The following is a 21,738-nucleotide window of genomic DNA, read 5'->3' as shown; positions in this document are numbered from 1 at the left end:
CTTTTTGTAGTCAGGACGCCAGCAGAGCCCTTAAATAGCAAACCAGCAATTCAGCAAAGGTGACTCAACTGCAGCAGCCATAATCCGGAACCTCGATGTGTTCTCTGGAACGTTTCTTATTAGGAACGTCTCGAAGCACGCACACGCACACACACACACACACACACACACACACACACACACACACACACATATCCACCCCCCGCATGCATATATACGTATATATATATATACACACACATATATACATATGTACATACATACATATATATCTCCTCTCAGAGTCCATACTACGATGTTTATCAGTTGGCAAAGACCATGCCCCACAAGAAGCAGTTCCTCTTTGACGGAGACCAGCTCCACGAAGGTCTTGAAACAGGCGGACTACTGCTCAGGTGGCAAGTAGCCTTAAGCAGGCGGACTACTGCTCTGGTGGCGAGTAGCCTTAAGAAACGGGCGGACTATTGCTCTGGTGGCAAATAGCAACGGTTTATTTCTTAAGCACAACTTTTATACATTTCTAAAGTAGCATATTTCTGGCTTGGCGCATAACATTAGTTCTCATTAATATTACCAATAACAAACTTGGTTCCCATACCTATTAGACTAAACACGCTCTGGGAATCAGTCAGGAGAGAAAATTTCACGAACAAGAAAGAAGATAACTATAAGCCTTCCCTCACCTTGAACCAATAACTGTTTAACTTTATCAAGGAGTTCACAAGGAGTTACTGCCAAGACTTCTGGGAGCAGAGCCAGAGTTACCCAACCCTTTCAGGAGGGGCAGCCCCTGAGCTTCTTCCCTGGAATCCTTAGTTAACCCTTGCAGGCCAATACTAAGTAGTAGTTCTCCTCACCTCTTCTAGTGGACAAACATCACGTGTTCTCTCACAAGTCTGTTTCTAGAGGACAAACACCACATACTCTCACACAAGTCTGTTTCACATTCCGCACTTGGGATCAAAACAAAAACAAGTTTACATCCACTACACTGAGTTGGTTGGCAAAAATGTATGACTTCTCCTAGAGGCTATTGCAAAGGTACTTGAAAAGCACGTGATGCTGCTGCTGTTGGCCCGGAAGTCCTGCACATCTGTTCTCTAGGCTGTTGATAGTGTTCAGTCTCTATCGTTTTATTTCCTTATAGGTCTCCTATTTAGATTCTTAACCAACTTTGAAAATGAATGCTTAGATCTAGAGGGCTCACTGGTGTTACAATAAATTGTATCTGTTCGGCCTAGGATACCAATAACTGATACAAAGAGACTGAAACGTAATTTAAAGCTGCAAGCACTACACTGGGCAGAATATAAATTGCTGCTAATCTAAACAATAAACTAAAACAAACTAATCCTCATACCCTACATATATTCCAAGCACTTGCCAATTTGATTATCCTTGTGCAATTTCTCTCCCTAAACTCTCTGTCAACTCTCAACTGTCAACTCCCAGCTCGTCCCAGTCTCCAAGAAGTCCCGCCTTCCACTTCCTGTCCTTCTGCCCAGATGATTGGTTAAACGGTGCTTTATTGACAGTTGTTGCATCCACTCAAGACATTCCTCCACACTCTTGTCAAGGGCACTTGCTATCCACTTGTGGGGATGGGGAGTTCAGAGACGAGCATTCACATTAGTACCCTTGGGGAGTCCGGTGCACACCTGTCATCCCAGCTCCAAGAAGGGATGGAGACAGGAGGATTGCTGGGACTTGCTGTCTTCCAGCATAGCAGAGAAAATGGGAGTCTCCGGTCTAAAGTAAGACCCTGTCTCAAAGGAACAAACAGAAAGTGCTAGAGGAAAATACCCGCATCCTCCTGTGGCCACCCGCCACACATAAGCACAAGCACACAAAGCGCACATACATGTGCACATTCTCTTACACCAGCACACATAAGAACATTTATTTTAAAACAAAAAGAGTGAAGAGGTGTCGAAGCCCCAGTACTATTGTCCAACTGCCAGAGTTTCCTTCTCTTCAGTCAGTGTTTGTACATGTGGGGCTCTGATATTTGAAATGCATACATTTTTATTTTTGGGGTTTTTTGTTTGTTTGTTGTTGTTTGTTTGTTTGTTCATTTTTCGAGACAGGGTTTCTTTATGTTATCTTGGCCGTCTTGGACTCGCTTTTTAGACCAGGCTGGCCTCGAACTCACAATGATCCACCTGCCTCTGCCTCTCCAGTGCTGGGATTAAAGGTGTGCACCACCATGCCCACTTCATGTGTACACATTTTTATAATTAAATGAGGTGAACATTTATGACTATATGGTATTCCTCCTTTTCTCTTGTTTATATATATATATTTTAATTTTAGATTATATTTATTTGTTGATTATATGTACTTGTGTGGAGACGAGAAGCCAGAGGAGGGTGCTGGATGCCCTGGAGCTAGAGGTACAGGTGGTTGTGAGTGGATCAACGTGCATGCTGGGAGCCCAATTCTAATCTGGAAGAACAAGCAGCATTCCTGACTGTCACCAGCTCCTCATCATAAGAGTTATAGACTCACAATCTATTTTGCCTGATGTAGCAGCCAGCTCTCTTGATTTTTCTTTACGTAGAATATTTTCTATGTTCTTCTACTAATAGCCTTTTTGTGTCTTGTCTTTAAATTGAATCTTTTATGCAGGGCTTACAATTGGATCGTGTTTGTAACAATTTGTTCTGCAAACTGTGCCTTTGGCTGGGAAATTTAATTAAAAAAATTTTTTATGTCTAAAATTATGAGTGAGAACAAGGAGCTTGTTTGGCATGGGTTGGTGGCCCAGGCCTCTAATCCCACCATGTAGGAGGCAGAAGCGGGGGGATTGCTGTGAGTTTGAGACCAACCTGGTCTACACAATGAATTCCAGACCAGCTAGGGCAATAGATTGAGAACTTATTTCAGAAAATAACAAGAGGAAGGCAGGAACTGCTCATTTTTCCTTATGTCTTCTGCCTTTTTTGTCCCTTACTCCAGTCCCTCTGCTTGTGTTTACCTGGTTTCTTGTAGTGACCCAGGCTAATTCCTGCCTTGCATCTTGTTTTCTTTCCTTTGCTTCTGACTCTCATCCACGGATAACACAGATCAAAGTGATCTTTACCCCTCCTCACCTAGAAGCATGTGCATCTGTCCTGTGAAAAGGGAAGAAAAGACGGAGAGACGGATGGAAAGATGACTGACCATAGACCAAAGGTTCAAAGGTCAGCTACGGGGTGGGGGTCGGGGGCTGGAGAGATAGCTCAGCCGTCCAGAGTGCTTGCTGCTCTTGCAAATGACCCAGGTTCAGTTCCCAAGACACACACACACACACACACACACACACACACACACACACACACACACACACACATATATATATATATATATATATATATATATATATATATATATATATAGTGGCTCACAGCTTCCTGTTACTCCCGTTCCAGGGGATCTGATACCCTTTTCTGGCCTCCTTGGGCTCCCGCATGCATACATGTGCTGCATATAAACTCAAGTAGGCTTACACACATCCACATACCAAGCTCCCACCCTTCAAGAAAAGCTCACGATCCCCTCCCTGACCTCACATCATTCCACCAGGATGGTTTTCCAGTCCCTTGGTGACTCTCTGAGCATCTTCAGCTGATGGAGATTCTAATCCAAATGTCTAAGAGCGGGAACAGATGTCGGTGTTCACAGTCCTGTGAACACTGAGTATGGTCGTTGGCAGGCTGCAGAAGATGCTTTTGTTCCTGCCACTTCTTCCTTAGCATCCTAGAGGCCACCTGAGGACCAGGTCTGGGACTAGGTTTCTCAGGACGAGAGATTCACAGCACTGACCTGAGGAAGAATGAGTTGGTCACCCTGGGTGGAAGACGGATCAGCTTGAGAGGCCACAAAAGAGACCTTCCTCTCACTGCTTGTCTTCAAGGGCCTGCACAACGGGCTTTCCTCTGTAGTGTTATCTACTGGGCACCAATGCCAGTCTGAAGGCCTGGGAACACCAACACTCAGTAGATAGGGACAAGGAAGAGCCATCCCCAGAGAGGAGAGCCCCGGAGAGGGGACGATTTGTCATCTGCATGCTGCTGTCACCTCATCCACATCCCCCCACCCCCAAGAACAAACCAAGCTGCCACCCACACCACACAAGAGGCACTTGGTAAGAGCCTGTTCTCAAAGTGCCACACCTTGCATTTTAATGAGAGCCACTGCTTTTGGTGTGACACAATGACAGTCTGTTGGGAACTAGTGTATTGGCAGGGGTGGGGGGCAGGGGGAGTCGTGTGGCAGACGGCGTGCAGAGATCCAGGACAGGAGTTTCTCTGGGTGTCTTCACAGCTTGGCTGGGGCAGGTGCAGCCACACAGAACAAGCTCACCCTGGAGGGCTGATAGAGGTCACCAAGGTCCAGGGAGGAGGCGCTCTATTTCCTTAGCTCACAGTTCTCTGAGCCAGGCCTTACACCAGAGGCTGAGACTAGAGTATGGGGGACAGAGGAAGCACTAGCTTTGCTGTTTTTTCAATTTTATCCTTCCCTCCCTCTCTCCCTCCCTCTCTCCCTCCCTCCCTCCCTCCCTTCCTTCCTCACCCCCTTCCTTGTGTTTGTTTTGTTTGTTTGTTTGTTTGCAGGGTCTCATGTAGCCCAGGCTGGCCTCAAACTCACCATGTAGCAGAGGATGACCTGCCTCCACCTTCTGAGTATTGGGATTGCAGGCATGTGCCAACCATGCCCCGTTTATGCAGTGCTGGGCATGGAACCCAGGGATTTGTGCTAGCTGAGTAAGCCCTGTACCAACTCAGCTGCATCCCAGCCTTGTGTAGGAAACGGCAAACATTGTGCAGAAAGTTACCATGTCTGTGCCCCCGGTTGCATCCACACAACTGTATTCATATTATGAAATCTAGGAAATTACGTTGTCTGACACCACAGACACATCACCCACACGTCACCTGCGTCCTGTGCGTCCTGTGTGTATGTGTGAGCATGAGTGCCTGTGTTTATGTGTGTCTATGTGTCTGTCATTGTGTGTGTATGTTTGTGTTTATGTGTGTGTGTCTGGGTCTATATGTGTATGTATGTCCATACATGCATGTATTATGTATGATATGGATAGGCAGCTTTGCTACCATATCACACATCTGCACATAAACAGAATAATATGAATGTGTCAACTCTGTCACATGACAGTAGGGCTGAGGGAGAAGAGAGACTGTCTTCCATGTTCTCCTGTGGGGCTTTGGTTTTCACTGCCTGCATGACTTGTTCTCATGGTCAAAGGCTGCTCAGGCCTCCTTCAGCCGCTGGGCTGGAAATCTTGTGTTATCACAGCCTTACATTCCTGTCCTCCCGGGGTTTGCCAAAGCCTCCCTCCCCTCCAGGGACTTGGCAATCTAGAAAAAGGGTCTTGCACCTTCTAGTTTCTATGGCAACTGTTGCTCCTGGTGACCACAAGATGCAGGCCTGGCTTTCCCATCCCCTTAGGTAGCATCCCCACCCTATCCTGGTAGGAAGCTGCTGAGCAGTGCCGCTGGGGGTGGCTCAGGGTGGTGTTCTACCCTCAGGAAGCATGAACGCCCTTTACCTAAAACCATCTTCCCCCTCCCAGCTATGAGCTCCAGGTTCAGAGCCTATTCTCTCCTCTTGGGCCTCTGGACACACATCTGTTTGGAAGCCACTTCCTACTTGTTCCCTCGGCTTATTCTCTTGAGCTCAGAACAGGAAACAGTTCATTGCTCCTTTCTAGGCCACAGAACCAACCCTTCATGACTGCAGGGAAAAAAATCCACAGAGTGGAACCCCACTAACTCTCTTTCCAGTGAGTCAATAGCAGCAGGAAAGGATGCAAATGAAGCCAGTCATGGTGGCACACGCCTTTAATCCCAGCACTCAGGAAGCAGAGGCAGGCGATGGCTGTGAGTTCGAGGCCAGCCTGGTCTACAAAGTGAGTCCAGAATGGCCAAGCCTACACAGAGAAACCCTGTTTTGAAAAACCAAAAACCAAACCAACCAACCAAACAAATAAACCCACAAAAAACCCCCAAAAACTAAAAAGGATGCAAGTGAATTTCCAAGGTGAGTTACTCAGTGAGTTCTTCAAACAGAGTTTGTTCTGACAGTAGAAATGAACTACGGCAGAGGGAATGGTACAAACTAAATCCACTCTTTTAGGGAGTAGTCGGTGGCCCCTGAAGTTCCAGTAGGAGCTCACCAGGTGAACAGATGAGGACACAAACACTTGGTGCTAATGAAGCTCTTGATCATTGGGCTTCCAAAGACCCTGGTGCCATGGCCCCAGCCTTCTGCATCTCCACCCAGAACCTAATGGTGTGTGTGTGTGTGTGTGTGTATACACCACATGTGTGTAGGTGCCTGCAGAGGCCAGAAGAGGACATCAGATCCCTTGGAACTGGAGTTCCAGGCAGTTGTGGGAAAGGAGAGAGGCAGAGAGAAGGAGGGGAGAAGAGGAGGGAAGAAGGAGAAAAGAGGGAAAAGGAGGGAGGGGAAGCAGGGATGGAGAGGAGAGGAGAGAGAGGAGAGACAGTAACCAGCAGAAATCTCGGGCTATCTTTTTCAAGGTCTAAGTCCCCTCTCTCTGTGATTCTCAGGGCATGATGGTCCTTGACACCTCTTATTTTATTCTTTTTTTTTTTTTTCAACAGAAAGCTTAGATTTATAGCTCTAGTCTTTCTCCAAAAACCGACTCTTAAGTTGTTCAGATAGACAGGGTTCTAGAGTCCCATGGTCAGCCCATGCTGCCTCTGTTGGACCCTAGAGTCCACTCGGGTAGGGGGTCATCGCGAGAGACCACTCGAGGACCACAGTGTTGATGCAAAAGCACAAGGGAGCCTCAGCACTCACTCAGGAGGGAGGCACACCGAGTCACTGCTACAAGCTATTCTTAAAGGCTAAAACCGCAAAGGTTAGGAGGGGCTGCGTGCCCTATGTTAGGATTGGCTCTGGTGGTCGCTAAGGGTGTTTGTCTAAATGTTATTGGCTATTGCAGGGGTCGCTGGTCTTGGGGGCTATTCTTGGCAGGGAGGGGTGTTGGGGAGTCTCCAGAGAATTTTCAGAAGATACTTTTCTGAAAATGTTTACCTTAGTTGAAATTGTTTATCTCAGTTGGCCACTTTGATCTCAGAAACTGGAACTGGCCTTCAATTCTTTCTGGGTCACTTTCCCAAGCTTGCCTGGGTCACGTTCCCAGGCTTAGGCTGTGAGAGAGAGAGAGCCTTACACCTCCTTTCGTTCATCATCCAGCAGTGGCCTGGCTTCCGAGTCAGGTGGGTCAATCCAGGCTCTGCTTGCTTCCGGGCAAGAACAGATGGACCTCAAGATCAAAGGTTCCATTTCTCGATCAGGAGCAGCTCAGAGCGCTAGGTGAGGTTCTTGGTCTCACTGGGGGAGGTGGGATTGCGTTTTTTACTGGGTGTTACAGTTTAGCTCTTTTAGAATGAGATTGCTGGTATCAGATGACGGTGGAGACTTGTGAGCTCCACAACCCCGTGATGGTACCAAAAGTGTTGCAGCCCTTTGTTAAGCTTCTGTGCTAAGCATAGCAGAGGAAGTTGGATGCTCAAAACTGGCCGGAAGGCAGGTTCAGTGATACACAGGCCCAGCTTGCCTCGATGGAGCAGGCTTCAGTGGCTGCCAAGGAAGCTCCACCACCATGGCCTGACTGGTAGTCAGGCCTGGGCATCCACAGACAACTCTCCTCCAGAAATGATGAGGCTCAGAAGGTCATGATGGAGGAATGGTGCGAGCATGAGGGAGTTTGTTTGTTTGTTTGTTTTGTTTTGTTTGTTTTTTTGTGAATCAGAGACATTTATAGACTCTGGGCAATGGGAGGGTTTTGAGGGTGAATGTGTCTGATTCAATAGCACTAGAGATGCCAGGGATACTTGATTTACTTGCAGCGGTACAGTGCCTCATTTACCTATAGTAGCACGGGGTCCTATCACAAGAAGAACACAGTACTTAATTATCCTACAGGTGGGGGAAGAACTTCCAGGTACGATTAAAGGTCATTTGCTGAAAGCTAAGATCTCCTTAGCTTAGGGTGAGGTATTTCCAGGAAACCCCAGGTGCTTGCTGAACAGGTTCTATCAGCCTGTAATCTTCCCTGAGGGCTATGTGATGCTCTTTAGGGGAACCTGGGGGTCCCCAGATCAGGTGAAGAGAGAACCCTGCTGAGAAAGGAAGTCTGTCATAATAGACTGAGCTCAGTTGGCTATCAGGAAACGCCAGACCTCGACCTTAAAAAGCCATGTTTCACAGCCTCCCTTCCTCCTGCTCCTTCCCTGACCCAGGCCAAGTCTCATGGTTTCCAGCCCCCACCTCAGAAGAGGGGGACAGTGGTGGGAAAAGCTTTATGCTGCTTCCCAGTCCCACCAATCCCTGGGGTTACCTAAGGAAACTACATCCACTCTGTGGGCCTTGCTTTCCCCATTGAGAAATGAAAGTGACCAATAGATTTCCTGAGATAGGCAAGATGCTTGTTCTATCTAACCTGAGGGACTGTGCCACAGTGCCCGAGAAACTGACAAGAAGCTATTTAGTAGTGATTTCCTCTGAATTAAAACATTCCTGGCAGGAAGCTCATTAGGATGTAGGAAGTAAACAGAACTCAGACATCTCAGGAAGCTCCCGGGATCATATAGACAGTAGCGATTGCTGAGACGGGACTCTGACCAGCCCAGCTGCCTGCAAGTCAGACAGCTCCCCGGGCTGCAGGGTGGGCTTTTCACCAAGACTGACCTGTGCAGAATCATTTCTTTGATCTCTTGTTGGTGCCTTATCTGGGGTCCCCAGGAAAAGCCACACAACAGAAGCAAAGCAGCAACTCTGGGCCACACTGGGGCACAACAGAAGGACGGCACCCCCAGCCACCCAGGGTCTAAATAGAAGACAGAGGAGGGGAGAGGCATGGTTGGTGTATCGAGGCAGCACTGGGGTTCACCTGGTCTGGTCGGTTGTGTAAGAATGGCCCCCATAGGCTCGTAGGCTTGAATGCTTAGACACCAAGGAGTGGCACTATTTAAAAGGACTAGGAGGTGTGGCCTTGCTGGAGGAAGTGTGTCCCTTGGGGGTGGACTTTGAGGTTTCAAAAGCCCAAACCAGACCCAGTGTCTCTCTCTTCCTGTTGCCTGTGGATCCGGATGTGGAACACCCAGCTGCCTCTCCAGCATCATATCTGCCTGCACGCCGCCATGTTTCCCTCCACTTCCTCCCCTCTTGAAGGGGGCACTGCTGAGTCTTGCAAAGGTCATGTGTCTTGCTAAGGTCATCTAGTACACAGCAGGGATGTGGGTCGATGCTCCTCTTTCAAAGACTTCACCTTGCACTGCCCAGTCAGCAAGGCTGAGGTGTGTTCCAATGAGAGAAGTGTGCTAGGGTCAGAGACAGGCCTAAGTAAGTCCCAGACTCTGGACTCCTCCCAACTGACAAGGTGCTTTCTCCTTGCCTGTAAACACACACACACACACACACACACACACACACACACACACACACACACCTGGGCACTCCTGGCAACCTCCTCCAGCAGAAGCTGTTCAAAGCCCACCTCACTCTTGAGGAGACAGGAGGGAAGAGAAAGTAGGCAGGGTGGAAAGTGAAAGCCTGCAGCAGCATTTGGCAGGAGTAGGGGTGTGGTGCATGCCCAGGAGGAGCTCCTCATCTGGGCCTTGCTGAAAATAATGTCACACACACACACACACACACACACACACCTTTTCCGCTTCTCTGCAGGGCCTATCCCAGCTGCACCACACTGCAGTTGAAATAAACTTTCTGTTTGCCCAACTTAGCCTGAACTGTCATTTTTTTTTTTTCAAGACAGGGTTTCTCTGTGTAGCCTTGGCTGTCCTGGACTCACTTTGCAGACCAGGCTGGCCTCGAACTCACAGTGATCTGCATGCCTCAGCCTCCCCAGTGCTGGGTTTAAAGGTATGCACCACCATGGGTGGCCTATGAATTGTCTAAAACAAAACAAAAAAGGTCTCAACTGAGCAATTGTCTTTATCAGGTTTTTTTGTTTGTTTGTTTGTTTTTGTTTTTTTTTTTGTGGGCATGTCTGTAAGGGATTGTTTTATTTATCGATGTAGGAGGGTCAAGGCTCCTGTGGGCAGGGCCATTCCCTGAGAAGGTGGTCCTGGTCTGTATAAGGAAGCTAGCTGAGCATGAGTCTGTGCAAGCTAGAGAGCAAGCCAGCAAGCAACACTCTTCCACGGTTTCTGCTGCAGGTCCCTCCTCGAGTTCCTGCCCTGACTCCCCTCAGTGATGGACTGTGTAAAACAGGGTAAGTTGAGGCAGGCCCTCCAGCATCATTCCAGGTGTGTTAGTCAGTGCTTTACTGCTGTGAAGAGACACTGTGACTGTGGCAGCTCTCACAAAGGAAAGCGTCTCACTGGGGTAGGCTTACGGTTTCGGAGGTTTAGTCCATTGTCATCATGGCGGGAAACATGGCGGCGTGCAGGCAGGTATGATGCTGGAGAGGCAGCTGGGTGTTCCACATCCGGATCCACAGGCAACAGGAAGAGAGAGACACTGGGTCTGGTTTGGGCTTTTGAAACCTCAAAGTCCACCCCAAGGGACACACTTCCTCCAGCAAGGCCACACCTCCTAGTCCTTTTAAATAGTGCCACTCCTTGGTGTCTAAGCATTCAAGCCTACGAGCCTATGGGGGCCATTCTTACACAACCGACCAGACCAGATGAACCCCAGTGCTGCCTCGATGCACCAACCATGCCTCTCCCCTCCTCTGTCTTCTATTTAGGCCCTGGGTGGCTGGGGGTGCCTTCCTTCTGTTGTGCCCCAGTGTGGCCCAGAGTTGCTGCTTTGCTTCTGTTGTGTGGCTTTTCCTGGGGACCTCAGATAAGGCACCAACAAGAGACCAAAGAAATGATTCTGCACAGGTCAGTCTTGGTGAAAAGCCCACCCTGCAGCCCGGGGAGCTGTTTGACTTGCTCTCCCTAATATCTAATACACACACACACACACACACACACACACACACACACACACACTATAAAAGCATGTGTGCTATTTATGTATATACACATCCTCTAAAGCACAGATAGAACAGACACACAGATGCACTAAAATGTACATATACACCGATGTGTTAAAGTGTGTATATATAGGTACACACGCGTTATAGCATATATGATCTGTGTGCATAATTCACACATTCAGCATATTACATTCTAAAGAATGCATCATCTAGACATGCAAAAGGACACGCATCTCAGTTGGATTCTGACGCCATCTGGTGGCCTTGGCAAGTTATGTAACTTTTTTAGTTGAGTTTCTTGTTTACAAAGTGGAGAAAAGTCCTAGGGACTTATGGGTTGCCATGTGCCCTTCTGTGTCCAGTGTCTGGCAGCGGGTCTGGGTCCCACATCCAGTAGGTCGGCCCGGGTGCTGCTTGCTTCTGGTGAGACCAGACAGACCTTGAGATCATAGGCCCCGTGTGTCGCTCAGGGGCAGCTACAGTGCTTTGGGAGTGAGGCTTGTGGCTTGGGCACAAAGCCAGGTTCCCAGCTTTTCTGGAGGGAGGTTGGAAATGAGTTCCCACACCGGGTGTTACAGTTAGCTCTTTTCAAAATGAGACCGCAGCTCTCACTAGGTAGTGGAGACCCTGGGGCCCCACAAGACCTAAAAAGTGTCACAGCTCTTCGGTTGTCTACTGTGATGTGCCTTGTTTACAGTAAAGAGCATGGTGTCCTACCACAAGGAGAGAACAGTACTTAATTATCTTATGTGTGGTGGGTGACTCCTGGGTAGTTTAGGGTCATTTGCTGGGGCCTAGGATCTCAGCACGGGGTGGGGTACTTCCGGGAATTCCCTGTGCTTGTTAAAGTTCCTTATCAGGAAAGGGTCAGGCCTGCATTTTTTTTTTTTTTTTTTTTTTTTTCCATTTAGGACTTTGTGATGCCCTTTACAAGATCTGGGTTTACCAGCTCAGGTGGAGTGAGAACCCCCGCTGAGAAATGAGAGTCCGCATTCATAGATGGAGAGGGAAACAGATATCCGGAGAAGTCAGACTTTGACGTTATCTAGCAGAGTCCCACAGCCATGAACATCAGAGGAATGTCCTCTGTGATTGCTGTGAGGGGAGCTGTGGCCAGGATGCTGCTGCTGCTGAGGGACAAGTGTCCACCGAGGCTGGCCGTCTTTGTGGTTCTGAGAGCGGCCAAAGCAGCCTGGGACTTCCCCTCTTCTGGCCTCCTTGGACACCAGTACTTGCGTGCACACCCTGCCCACCCCCCCCACCCCCCCACCAGTTAAAAATGAAATAAAACCTTTCTTTTATAATATAGACATCTAACGCACTTTTCTGAGCAATACTGTCATAATCTAACACTGGCTTTTATTATGCTGCATTTCTCACTATTCGTCAGCTCAAAAGATTTTCTAATTTTTTTCTTCTTCTTTGGTTGGATTTCAGGGTTTTTGTTTGTTTGTTTGTTTGTTGTTTTTAGCCTAGTCTGACTGGGAACTCATTATGTAGCTCAGGCTGGCCTCACACTCTGAGTACTGGGATTGCAGCTGAAAGCCATCACACCTGGCTCGAATTTCTTATGTTATGTCTTCTTTTATCATAGGCTGTTTAGAAGTGTATTTGACTTCCAAATGCTTAGAATTATCCAGATGTCTTTCTGTTATTGATTTCCAATTCAAATTATAGATAAAGAACATACAATTTATGCCTTTCAATTTGTGCTCTGAGTCTATTTATGTTCAAGATAATTATTGATATGAATGTACTGACATCTAAATGGGGTATGTGTGCGTGTGTGTGTGTGTGCGCGTGTGTGTGTATGTATGTGTGTGTGTGTGCGCGTGTGTGTGTATGTATGTGTGTGTGTATGTATGTGTGTGTGTGTGTGTGCATGTGTGTGTGTATGCATGTGTGTGTATGTATGTATGTATGTGTGTGTGTGCACCTGTACACAAGTGAGGAGTCCTGCTGTTTCTCTCCACCTAATTGTGGGAAGAAGCCATGCCAAATTCTGCCATGTCAGAAATCCTGTGCTTAGGCTGTATGCTGTGACCTTCGAGTTGCTGACCTTTACCTCATGAGGTCTTGTGTTCTAGGCTATCCTTGGACTATTTACCTTTGAAAGAAGTAGGGAAATTCCAACTTGGAACCACCCAGAGGATCTAGGAAGTTCTTACAGGGAACTACTCAGAGAATTCTACAGGGAGCGATTGAGGCTGTTGTATTCTTGCCCGGGGGCTAGGGTGAGTGGGATTAGAATAGATCCTATTGACCTTGCCCTACATATGTTCCTGCTAGTCGGCAATAAAGTGAATCTTGATCAGAAATTTCCTGACTTGATTTGTAATTTTTCGCGTCTCTGTATCCTCCTTTCAATCCCCACTCCCTCTTTCAGGTGAACCCTGATTCGATTTTTACAGCGGGCCGGGACTCGACACCTAATACCCTTGAGAAAGGTGATCTCACTGAGCTTGGAGCTAGGAGGGATGGCCAGCAACCCCTCGCCCCCAGCAATCCTCCTGCATCCACCTCCTACAGTGCTTGTGTCACAGGCTTATGTGCAGCCATATCCAGGTTTTTACGTGGGCTCTGGGGGCCCTAACTCAGGTCCTCACACTTACCCGGCAAGCACTCTCATCTACTAAGCCAGCTCTCCAGATTATTATTTTAAAAATTTATGTGCATGTGTATGCATCTGCATGAGCTTATGTTCACCAAGTGAGTACAGAAGCCTGAGGAGGTCAGGAGAGGGCATCGACTTCCCTGGAGCTGTAGTTAGGAGCAGTTGGAAGCCATCATGTGAGTACTGGAGACCAAACCAAGGTCCTCTGCAAGACAGTAAGTTCTCTTGGCTGCTGAGGCCTCTCTCCACCCTGCCCACCTTGCCTTGATTTTCCATCTGTCCAGTCTCTTTCTTGCCTTTTCTCTCCTTTCCTCTTTACTCAAAGTTAGTTGTATGTTTTTATGACATCATTTGTCTCCATCACGGAGTTATAAACGTTATTGCTTCATTCAATGGTTTTAGTGGTTGCTCTTGGGTCAAACACACACCTTGAACAGCCTGTGGCCCTCCTTCCAGCCCTGTGACCCTGTTCCCCGAGGAGAGACTTCACCATGCTCTGCTTTCCTTTTCTCTCTTAGCCTTCGTGTTGTGGTTGTCAAATATTCTGCTTTTAAACATGTAACAGATCTGTGATACATTGTTACTAAACAATTATCTTTTAAAAAATATCTTACTTTTAATTACGTGTAATATGTGTATGAGGTGGGGTAGGAGGGTGTGCACTTGAGTGCAGGTGCCACAGAGGCCAGAAGAGGGCGTCTGAGTAGAAATGACCCCTATGCTTGGTCCATAGGGAGCGGCATTATTAGGAGGCGCGGCCTTGTTGAAGGAAGTGTGTCACTGTGGGGGCAGGCTTTGAGGTCTCCTATACTCAAGGTACCATTGTGGCACACAGTCTTCTGCTGCTTCCTGCAGGTCAATATGTAGAACTCTCAACTCCTTCTCCAGCACCATGTCTGTCTGCATGCCACCATGTTTCCCGCCATGTTGATAATACACTAAACCTTTCAAGCTGTGAACCAGGCCCAATGAAACGTTTTCCTTTGTAAGAGTTGCTGTGGTCATGGCATCTCTTCACAGCAATAGAAACCCTAACTAAGACAAGGTGATTATATTTTACCTAACATGGGTACTTGAGCAGGGAACTGAACCCTGCCTGGTCCTTTGCAAGAGCAGTACCCACTCTTAACCACAGAGCCATCTCCCCAGCCCCTCAGGTGTCTTTTTAAAAGAGATTTAAAATTAGGGAAAAAAAAATACATCTTTTCTTTTTGCACACACTCACCACTTCTGGGGCGCTGCACTGTTTGAGCCATCCGGCTCAGGCTCATATGGCTTCCCTCGCTTCTCACTTCAGGCGTAACGTGTTGCAGCTGATACACCCTTTAAGCTTTTGTTTGTTGGTGCTGGTCTTTGCCTCACCTAGGTTTTTAAATGATAATGTCACCACTGTCAACGCTTTTCCTTTTGTTACCTTAAAGATGTCTCTCCATGGACTTCTGCTTGCATGGTTTCTAACAAGGTTCTCCTTATAAAATGTATTTCTTTCCTTACCACTAAAGATGTTTTTACCACCATCACTAGTTTTGTTACGGTGAGCTTTGATTTGGTGGTTTGGCTTTGTGTGTGCATGTGTCCCTGTGTGTGCATGGAGTCTGGTGGTAGACCTTGACTGTCTATCACTGCCCACCTTATTTTTTATTTTTGTTTTTTTATAATTAATTTTTTTAATCTATCTTTATTTTGTGCCCACTGGTGTTTTGCCTGAGCGTATGTCTGTGTGATTGTCAGAACATGGAGTTACAAACAGTTGTGAGCTGCCATGTGGGTGCTGGGATTTGAATCTGGGTCTCTGGAAGATCAGTCAGTGCCCTTAACCACTGTGCCACCTCCCCAGGCATGCCTACCTTATTTTGGAGGTAGACTCTCTCACTGAACCTGGACTCACCACTTAGGTGTCTCCTACTCCGCAGTACTGGGATTACAAGCACACTGCACCATGCCTGGCTTTTTCATGTAAGTGCTGGGATTCCAATGCAGAGCCCCATGCTTGTGTGGCCAGCACTTTACCCACTGAGCATCTCCTGGGCTCCTTGTCTGGCCTTTTGGAAATGCCTCTTGCTCTCTGCGTTGGTTGAACTTCTTGGATATGTTACACGCAGTTTCCATCAAATCTGGAAAACTCTCGTTTTCTTTTTGGTATTTTTCTTTCTTCTTCCCCTTTCTGCCACTTCAAGTATGTACATGTTAGATTGCTTGCCCTTACCTTAGGGCACCTTGCCCACCTCTCTCGTGCTTGCATGCACTCTCGCTCTTGGCTCCCCTTCATTCTGGATTGTTTCTGTTGCTGTGTATGCTGGCTAGTTTTATGTCAACTTGACACAAGCGTCTGTCTTTGAGAGGAAGGAACTGTAATTAAGAAAATACCTCTGGCTGGACACAATGGCACACGGCTGAAATCCCAGCACTCAGGAGGCAGAGGTAGGTAGCTCTCTATGAGTTGAAGGCCAGGCCTGTTACACAGAGAAACCCTGTTTTCAAAAAAACCTAAAAAAAAAAGAAGGGGGTGAGAAATGCCTCTATAAGGTCATCCCAGTCTGTAAGCAAGCCTGTAGGGCATTCTCTCAATTAGTAATTGAGAGGGCCCAACCTATTGTGAGTGGGGCCATGCCTGGGATGGTGGTTCTGGGTGCTATAAAAAAAGCAGGCTGAGCAAGCCATGAGGAGCAAGCCAGTAAGCAGCACCCTCCATGGCCTCTGCATCAGCTCCTGCCTCCAGGTTCCTGTCCTGTGTGACTTCCTGTCCTGACTCCCTTGGATGACACACAGTGACACAAAAGCATAAGCAGAAATAAGGGTTTCCTTGTCAAGTTGCTTTTGGTCACAGTGCTTCATCATAACAATAGCATCCTGGTTAGGGTTACTATTCCTTCGATGAAACACCATGACCAAAAGCAAGCTGGGAAGGAAAGGGTTTATTCAGCTTATATGTCCACATCACAGTTCATCATCAAAGGAAGTCAAGACAGGAACTCAAACAGGGCAGAAACCTGGAGGCAGGAGCTGATGCAGAGACCATTGAGGAGTGCTGTTTGTTGGCTTGCTCCTCATGGCTTGTTCAGTCTGATTTTTTTTTTTTCCCCAGAACCCAGGATCACCCACCCGGGCATGGCACCACCCACAGTGATCTGGGCCCTCCCTTGTCGATCACTAAGAAAATGCCTACATGAGCTAGCCTCAAGGGTGTGAAAACAGGAGAGCTGGTTTAGCCCCTTAAAGGCTGCAACCATTTGGGAGCTGGGGGGGGGGGGGGGGGGGGGGGGGATGGGGGATGGGGGGGGCATGCCTTGATTGAGCAGCACAGTGGAGCTGGTTCTGGAGTCGTGGGTGCGGGTTGAGCCTGCCCCAAAGGATGATGAGAGCAGGAGAGCTGACCCTACCTGCTGTTGATGGCATTGGGTGCCTAGTGGGAGCAGAGCTGAAGAGCTCAGTCTGGTAGTGACTGGTTCAGCTACCACCCAGGTCCAAATCCAGGGCTCTGAGTTGGTCAACCCCAAAATCTATATCATCTTCAAACATTTGGGACATGTGATTAGGCCAGTCCCGCTGTCCCAAAGCTGCAGGATTTCCATGGCACAGGGCAACAACAGGTTAACATGGAAGAGGCCTGGTGATGACCCAATATTGATGATGTCACAGAAGCCAGAGATTTTGAACCAGACCAATGAACATTGCAATGAACATTTGCAAATGAAAATGTGTGGACAGAAGGATATACTATGGACACACTGTGACATACTATAGCTGCCACAATGAGTTTTTTTTATGTTTTGTTTTTTATTTGTGTGTGTGTGTGTGTGTGTGTGTGTGTGTGTGTGTGTGTGTATTCATTCTTTGGAGAAGGTATTGCAAGGACGAAGTGCAAATATGAGGGGATGGGGAGACGAATGGGACTGGAATGCATGATGTAAAATTCACAAAGAATCAATAAAAAGTTAAAAAAAAAAAAAAAAAGAAAATGCCTACAGCCAGATCTTATGGAGTCATTTTCTCAACTGAGGTTCTTTTCTTTCAGATAATTCTAGCTGTGTTAGGTTGACACAAAACTAACCAGCCAGCACAAATAGTAACCCCAGCTAGGATACCATGTCTTCATCTGGCTGGGTCCAAGTTAACTAGTTTTCAGCAGTACCTTTTTGTTTTGTTTTGTTTTGTTTGTTGTTGTTGTTTCTTGAGACAGGGTTTCTCTGTGTAGCCTTGGCTGTCCTAGACTTGCTTTGTAGACCAGGCTGGCCTTGAACTCACAGTGATCCGCCTGCCTCTGCCTCTGCCTCCTGAGGGCTGGGATTAAAGGTGTGCGCCACCATGACTGGCCTAGCAGTACCTTTTAAAACATTGTTTTACTGCACTTTATTTATTTTGTGTGTGCATGAGCCATAGTGTACACATGGAGGGCAGAGGACAACTTTCAGGAGTTGGTTTTCTCCTTCTGCCATGCGGGTCCCAGGAACTGAACTCAGGTCCTCAGGCTTGGTGGCAAGGGCTTGTACCTGCTGAGCCATCTCCTGGCCCCTGCTTTGATATTCTTGAGAGCATTTGGAAGAGAATTGGGGTGTGTGTGTGTGTGTGTGTGTGTGTGTATGTGTGTGTCTAGACTGGTGGAGTTCATTGGAAACAGACTCTCTGTGGCTTTTTAATTAATCACAAGATTGTCATGAGTGGATTCAAATTCCTTTGATAAACACAGCTTATAAGTTCAAGTAAACAGACACAGTTTCCTACAAGAAACAGTCAAACAGATGTCATTTTCAATAACAAACACCCAAAGCCTTCAACTCCAGCAAGCAGCCTTCGGGAGATAAACCTTAGGATATTGCAGGGAAGCGCTGCCCTTTCTGGTAAATAACAACCGTGGCAAATATTTGCAGGGCGCTGGCTTTGCTCTGCGTGTTTCTACGTATATGAATCCATTAGAAACCTCACTTTGTAACAGCAAGCCAGAAGCAAAGGCTCCGATGGGATTTAAAACGCCTAGCTGCCGGCACATGAATACCTGTGGCTCGCTTCACCCTGATCTGAATAAACAGAGGGCAACAGCAGACCCGGAGCCTCGCAGTCCCCAAGCCACTTGAGCCAACAGCTTCATTACATCAAATTTCTTGTGAGCTTTCTTATTAATCACAGCTGAAACGCGTAGCCTCTGATCTTAACTTTAATTATGCGCCGAGGTTTGTACGAAGGAACTGGTGCTTTTTAACTTTCAATTTCCCCAATTTGAGGTTCATTTACCCTGAGTCTGAATCTGTATTCTGTCTTTAGAGACGGATAGGTGTCAGACATGTACTTCCTCCTCTTCCTCAGCGTCCTTCCTTGGAAAATATGGACAATTCTATCCTTTACCAGTAGGGTGCTTGTGAGGATTGAGTGAGATGTTGGGGCCGGTAGAGTGCTTGCTTAGAATGCACTTCGACCCCAGCACTTCCAAGAAAGAGAAGACTGCCGGGCGTGGTGGCGCACACCTTTAATCCCAGCACTTGGGAGGGAGAGGCAGGCGGATCGCTGTGAGTTCGAGGCCAGCCTGGTCTACAAAGTGAGTCCAGGATGGCCAAGGCTACACAGAGAAACCCTGTCTTGAAAAACCAAAAAAAAAAAAAAAAAAAAAAAAAAAGAAAGAAAGAAAGAGAAGACAGGCCCTACCATGGGGCTTTGGAGTACACCAAGTAGAAGTCTTACTGAACTGAGGTAAAGGCATCTGGAGCCCTGCAGCCTGCAGGGCACAGTGGAGGCTGAGAGTCCAAGGTTGAAACAAGAAATACAAGCATGGCACCCAGGGTGTGATATTCATTTTATAGCCAAAGTCCGGGCATGTCTGTGATGCACATCTGTGATGGTCTCTCCCTCCCACGCCCCCATCGTGTCTGTCTGTCTTGGTCCCTCACCCTCTTTATACTCCTGTCTCCGCTCACTATTTTTTATTTTTTTATTTTCATTTTTTTGAGACAAGGTTTCTCTGTGTAGCCTTGGCTGTCCCGGACTCACTTTGTAGACCAGGCTGGCTTTGAACTCATGGAGACCCGCCTGCCTCTGCCGCCGGAGCACTGGGATTAAAGGCGTGCGCCACCACGTTCGGCTTCCCCTCACTATTATTGATCCTCCTTCGAGAATCTAGATGAAGAAGACAGAACCTTTCTGTGCCTAGGAATCCAGCCTAAGCCTGGGACTTAGACTACAGCTCACCCACCCTGGCAATCTGCCTGTCCACCACTGGGATCTGGGCTAACTAAGCCCCATGATCACAGGTGTGGTGCCAGGGAAGGGGAGCCGAAGGGAGGGAGGATCTCACTCCATGAAGCCTTGCCTGCTGGAGCTGGGAGAAAGAAAGCAGCTTCAGACCTGGTGCTAAGGCCTTCCTCAGAGTCACGTTCAACCTCCAGTAATGGGAGGTGGACCAGTGAGTAAAAGCACCGGCCACGCAAGGGTGAGGACCTACATTTGGACCCCTAGAGCCCACACAAAGCCAGACATGGTAGCATATATCTGCAATCCCACTTATCCTGGGGCAAGACGAGAGATGGGAGTCAGGAGAAGCCCCGACAGCTGAAGCACCCTGCTTCTTGACTGAGTACCCTGCAGTTTGACCGGATGCTTCAGGCTCCCTCTGCTGTGAATTTTCTCACCTTCTGTGATGATGGACAGGACCTCAAACTGTGAGCCCGAATAGACCTTCCTTCTACAAGTCATTTCTTGTCAGGTGTTTTGTTTTTGTTTTTAATCACTACAACAGGAAAAGCTGTAATAAAACACTTTGGGAAGAAAAGGGTTTATTTATTTCATCTTACCTCACAGTGTGTCACCAAAGGAAATCAGGGCAGGACCAAGAGGAGAGCCGGGGACTGAAGCAGAGGCCATGCAGGGGTGCCGCTTACTGGCTTGCTCCCCGCAGCTTGCTTTTTTAAAAATACAACTCAAGACCACCAGCCCAGAGGTGGCGTAACACATAGTGGCCTAGGTTCTCCCACATCAGTCAGTAGTCAAGAAAATGTCCCCCAGACGTGTGTGTATAGGCTAATATCACGGAGGCACTTTACTAGTGCGAGTCCCCCTTCCAAGATAAATGTAGTCTGTCAAGTTGGCACAAAAGTAACCAGGGAAGGAACTAAGACACTGGTCATAGGTGAAAGAACTCGATCAGAAGATTTGAGGGTCCACTCCCCCTGAGTAATTCAAAGTGCTTTCTCTGCAGGCAGACACCAGTTGCCACCAGAGGGTGCTGTAGAACCAGGAATCTCAGGAGGCTGCCCTTGGCGAGCCGGGAGGAGAGAGAGTTCCTAAGGAAGGGAATGAAAGAGGAGCAGGAAGAATGGCATCTCGGCACAGCGTCTCTGCCCCAGGCAGCACCCCCAGGCTCAGTCTCCACACTGCTGGATTGTCTGGGTGTACCTGTCCTCCCCTACATCAAGCTGTGAGTTCCCCGGGGTCTGTCCTGTGGCCCTGAGACCTAGCACAAGTGAGGTGGAAGCAGGCCTAACCTGGGCGTCAGTGTCATTGGAGCAAAGGAGCGCTGAGATGTAAGTGCTCGGGAAAGGAAAGCCGCGCATCAAACTGTCAGTTGGAATTTAGAGAAGAGGAGTGCAAACACAGGGGGCTGAGGGACTGCCAAAGCCATTCTGCTCTGACTCGAGCTTTGACAGACAGCAGGCATTAGCAAAACCAAACGATTAGGTAGAGTCAGCCCGGCAGCTGTACAAGTACAGTTTGCTAATGCATGAGGAGTCAGGGGACACTCGTGGGAGGAGAGGTGGCACAAGCTTTACTGAGAGGTGGCAGCAGCCTGGCAGACAAGACTGAGAATGGGGCGGGGTTGGAGACAGCAGCAGACACCCGCCCTGCATAAACACCTGACTGGCAGGGTTGCTCCTAGACTGTGGCGGGACCTTAGATGTGTGCCCAGATCTCTCGGAGCCCTCACTTTATGATCTACAGAGGGAACGGATTAATGCATGTGCTGAAATGTAGGTGCCATTTCTAAAAGGATTCACAGAAATGCAGCGATTATATCTGCTTGCTTTGCGGGGAAGGATTTTGGCTTTTTTTTTTTTTTTTTTTTTTTTTTTTTTTTTACTTTCTTTCCCTCTGTGAAGTTTGAGGGTTTTTTGTTTGTTTGTTTGTTTTTTCCTGGCCAGATGTAGTGGCACATGCCTGTAAT

Source organism: Acomys russatus, chromosome 14, assembly GCF_903995435.1.
Source record: "Acomys russatus chromosome 14, mAcoRus1.1, whole genome shotgun sequence".
In the NCBI taxonomy this organism is placed as follows: domain Eukaryota; kingdom Metazoa; phylum Chordata; class Mammalia; order Rodentia; family Muridae; genus Acomys; species Acomys russatus.
This window is presented reverse-complemented; position numbering follows the sequence as displayed.